This window comes from Pinus tabuliformis, chromosome X (assembly GCF_031772625.1).
Source record: "Pinus tabuliformis cultivar Carrire ecotype Pingquan chromosome X, CPIR1, whole genome shotgun sequence".
NCBI classification, from domain to species: domain Eukaryota; kingdom Viridiplantae; phylum Streptophyta; class Pinopsida; order Pinales; family Pinaceae; genus Pinus; species Pinus tabuliformis.
Genome location: NC_142308.1, coordinates 1,041,089,727 through 1,041,094,816, shown reverse-complemented (window position 1 = coordinate 1,041,094,816; position 5,090 = coordinate 1,041,089,727). Strand labels below are relative to the sequence as shown.

The 5,090-nt window shown below is 35.5% G+C and overlaps 1 pseudogene; it reads right to left on the bottom strand.

The window, feature by feature from the left end:
• Positions 1 to 3,481: 3,481 nt before the first annotated feature.
• Positions 3,482 to 4,253, bottom strand: LOC149143342 (20 kDa chaperonin, chloroplastic-like; annotated as a pseudogene).
• Between the last annotated feature and the right edge of the window lie 837 nt (positions 4,254 to 5,090).

Here is a 5,090-nt window from a genome sequence, read left to right as displayed (position 1 = left end):
TCGAATATAAAATTCGTTGTGTAAGGAGTCACATCGTAGGCAAGGATCTTCAATGCACCAAAGCATAAAATCTGAAGTGCCACGAGAAGATTTGGATAAAAGCAACTTTTGAAAATATGTTTCAAGGGCAATGTGATCTAAAAACCCAAATAAAGAATGAAGAAGGTTCCATCAGAAAGCATCAACAATATTAGGCATACCGAGTTCACATTTAAAGAGTAAAATTTTGTAATAACAAATTTAAGGGCAAAGCGAAAAAAGTCTATGAAAGCAAAAATCGAGAATTAGATGGCTTCAAAGAAAGATATAGAGACACTAAATTCTACAATTAAATGATCAATTGTGAACACCCTAATAAAATTGTTTCACCCCGAAGTGCCAGTGGAGGAAAAAAACAAAAACCACAAAGACATTGATGGAGTCCAAAATTTATTACTTGCAACTCCTCTAGAAGCTAGAGGCATATACATCATAGGGCATGAATTTTGTCTTAAACCAGATTCCAAGGTTGGTAGCCCCAAAACAAAACAAAATTTATAAAAGAGATCACACTCTAAAAGAAGTTGAGAGAACAATGACAGAAAATGGAAACCCGAAAGTCACCATGCCTAGACAAGTTCACCATAGAATTCTTTCAAGACTGTTGTGTAATCATAGGGGAAAATGTCTGCAAGAAGTCCTCCAAGCATTTAACTCCACTTTCACTTCATACCCAATTGCTCCCACTTTCCTGACTTTCCCTTCATACCCAGTTACTTCACTTTCTTCTTTCTTGTCTCACACCCAAGGAAGACAAGGCTAATTCTCCAAACAAATTTAGACTGATTTCATTCTAAAATATGATGTTTAAAATCATATTTAAGATAGTAGCGAACACACTAGTAGAGCCAATCATGTTCTACCAAATTTCACATGTTCAGGGAAGCTATATTGGAGGATATTTAAGATAATAGCGAAGATTATAGATTCAATCTTGTCCTACAGAATTTCGCATGTTCAAGTAAGCTATATTGGAGTATATTTAAGATAATAGGGAACACATTAGTAGAGCCAATCATGTCCAACAGGCAGAATTTCACATGTTCAAGGAAGCTATAGTGGATGATATTTAAGATAATAGCCAACACACTAGTAGAGCCAATCATATCCTACATAATTTCACATGTTTAAGGAAGCTACATTAGAGAACATCATATTATTGCTTGTGAGACCATTCACTCCTCTGAAGTCCAACCAAAAACCAAGTATGTTATTAAATTTGGCATGCCCATCTCTTGTAATCATTTAAATTGGAACTTCTTAGTCCAAATGCTATGGGCATTTGGATTTAGTCAGTGTTGGGTTAGCTAGGTCAAAATGCTTATCTCCTCATCCTTATTTACTCTAGTTAGTGGCTCCCTCACCTTCCCATTTAACCTATCTCGTTGTGTCAAACCAACATGTGGCAGGAGGAGTGGCTGGAGCCGCACCATATATCTTTAGTAGGGGGTTTCTATCCTAGTAACTTAGTGCCATATGTGTTTCATGTCTAGAAGGACGAGTATAACTCACTCACAGAATTGATCTGTCGGGGGCGAGCTCACTCAATCAGGTGATTTTTAAGAGCTGTCAATTTAGATGTTGCGTTTCAGAGGAGGAAGGCCAGGTATAATGCTACTCATATCATATTCTAGAAGTTTCATTTCAAATTCCAATTATTTCTTTTGGGATCTTGTGTACCATTCCTTTCTTTCCTTGGTCGAAGAAAACTCCTTCCAATCCAGTGGATGAACCCTCCACCTCCTCAATGGAGCTAGGGGAGAGGTGGATAAAACTATCCCATATCTCCCTTTTTGTGGGATAGAAATCTTCACCGTGACATAAATTTTAAAAATCAAGGGCCCTCTAGCTATATAGTAACAATGTTCCCTTTTTCCACCTTCAATTTGCTGATGACAAAAGGGCAACTCTATCAATCAAGGAAAAATCCTTTGAAGAATTCCTTTTCTTCTTCAAAATTCGTTAGCACCAAGCGAAACATACTTTGAATCCTCGTTTCTCCAAAAATATTATTCATTCAAACTTCCTCAGGGCGCTTCAAAATTCCTTAGAAATCCTCTCCTTGAGAATCCATTGAAAAATATTACCTGAGAAGGACCTCCTTCCCAAGCTTGACCATAAGCTCAACACCACCTTCAAATCTCTTGCTCTCCCAATCAAATTAACTTTGCTTTAAATTTGTCTTTACACTAGACCTCATGCTTTTTCAAGAGGCCTACAAATTCTCAACCTTCAAATTCTTCACAAGGTAAAGATATGGTGGAGGAAACTCAACACTGAATAAGCACTATGGGGGATAAAATAGGATGCAAGAGACATCAAAGCACAAGGTCTTCTAAGAATGGAGTGGAACCAACTAGGACCTCTGATATAAAACAATACTCATCAAATCAAAATTATTGTCCAAAACTAGTGTTTCTTTAAAACCAGAGAGGAGCATTCAAAAGTTTACAAATTTCAGATAATTCTTGGCAACTGAAACCTCAACAAAGAAAGTGGTAAATTTTTCAACAATCGAAAATCTGTTCCACATCCTGAACAAATCTTTGTATATACTACAAAGTATCATAAATTACGATGGGTACTACTGTATACCTACCATACTATCATAGTATAGCAACCATTGCATGCTAACCAAGCAATGGTGAAGAGTAGAGTGTTGCCAAGTATGACGAGTGTCAACGAATAAGGAGTTCAATTTGAACTTTGAGCACTAGCTTAATTGGTGAAGAGCGAAATATTGAACTGAGTTACGTTTGACCTCTAAATTTCACTACTTTAAGATCAAAATCATTAACTATATTTGACATATACTCCCGAACGAGTTATATTTGAACATTGAACTCTACCAAAATTCCTTTAATGGAATTTTATTTGAAACCTTAACTCTACCACTTCAAAATCAAAATCAAGTGTATTTGGCATGTTCCTGCCCAGTGAAGGAAAAAATAAATATCAATCGTATCTATCATGTCCCATAAGCCATCCACAATCCAAAGTGTAATCTGTCCACACACTACTCAATCTAATACAATGTTTTTATATATTTTTGTACAACTCTACAGCTCTATAGAACTCTCAGAAACAAAGTTCAGAGCCAAGTATATAACAAGAACCATTAATAGAATATCATTATAACATTTAAACCTTGATTAACATCTCTATCCTATTTCGTTGGTGCTTTAGGAGCCAAACTAATGAATTAAAGAATGATGTGTCAAGCATTATTAATTACAACAAGCCCCGAAATTAAGTATTGACTTGCATATATTATACTGATTTGCAGCATATGCTTGCACTTGTTATGCACATAAAATTGCTGGAAAATTTACTCTGGACAGTTGCACATGCCCATGGTTTGACACACTTCAATTCTCACATTCTTCTACAACATCCAATTAAAGCCACACTAACAACAATTAGTGGACATTCAATATTAAAGCTAAGAGAGTACAACCAACACATTTGACACCCTCAAGTCATGTATTCAGATCCATCACCACTTTTAAATTCATTACCAGCAAATTTTGAGTATAGAATAGTATTTCCAGCAGTTACTGACATTGGCTTCCTCTTTCCTTCTTCATCATAAGCACCAGGTCCTACTAAAATTATCTACTTACATGAAAATATGTAATAGAACTAAAACTTTCAAAAATGCCATCACATATTTTCTAATAAGCCCTATTTTACGCTCGGACTCGAAATAGATTTTAAACATAGGAAATGTAATCAGAGTTTGTTTTTAAAAATAAAGTTGCCTATTAGAATACTTTAAGCATGATACCAATCCATATATTTTAACATATCGTTCCAATAGAAGGTTTCTCCTTAGCACTTTCAGTGAGGAGCAAACCATCGACTATCTTCTCTTCCCCCACTGCAACCTGTAGCATACATTCAACCCTCATAGATTTTTTGAAGAGGATATACAACTTCCATGCTCAAATCCCCAATTTCAATTTGCCCTGAATATTTTATCCAGGCCCCTCTAACAATTTGGACTAAAGATGTTATATTTCTACTAAAACTTGTTGCCATCAAAACCTTACCTTAATCAAAAGTCGATCATTCAATGGCTTCAAATCCTTGATATCATCTGTATCAAGAACCCCCACAATGTCATCTTCCTTTACAAGAAGATGATTAACTCCATTGAATTCAATCTTTGTGCCAACCCACTTGGAATACACAATATTTGCACCAAGCTGCATAGTACAAACACAATGGTGTCATACTCCCTTTAACTATATTTAACCCACATGCAAAAAAAACAAGTCATCCATGGATTCCTCAGTTGTCTTACACAAAAGACATCTTCCAGGACCCTTATCCCAAGTTAAAATTTTGTTGTCTAAATCTAACCAGTGAAAGATTCTAGCTTTAAGAGAAATTTCTAACTTTCAAAATAAGTGCCACTATGGGGATCTTTCCCTCATCATTTCTTCTTCCATCTTTACCTTGTATTCCAGTTTGGCAATATATTCATCAGGTCCCTCATTTTTTGACCACTTAAATTAGCTCATCTTGTTTAGAAAGTTTAATCATTAATGGCACTAGAATTTAGGCTATGGTTTCTTGCCTCAGTTTTTACCCCTCACAAATTCAAATCCCATGCTAAATTCAAGCCATGAGATCAAACATTCCTGCCATCATTTTTTGCCACATTTTCCCTCAAATAAATCCCTAAGAGATGGATATCTATTACTAGCTTACACAGTTTGAAATTACCTTTACAACCAATCTAGGGGTCTTCCCCTATTCTTACCTTGTTCCTTTGAATCTTCCATGTTGTTAATTTTCCAATTAATGGGAATGCTTTCACCAAATCTTTCCAAACAATAGAATTTCCATTAAAATGTTCCCTTTCTTCTGTAAACTAATCTTCTGTAGAAATCATTCTCAAATGTTTGGTTTTCATAATTTTCTCCTACAAACCTTCATTGTAGACTAACCTCTATAGAATTTTAGCAGCTAGAGCTAGATTGAAGAGATTTATATTTTTTTATGCCCCACCCTCCAGCTTCTTTAAAATTTACCACCTGGCTCCA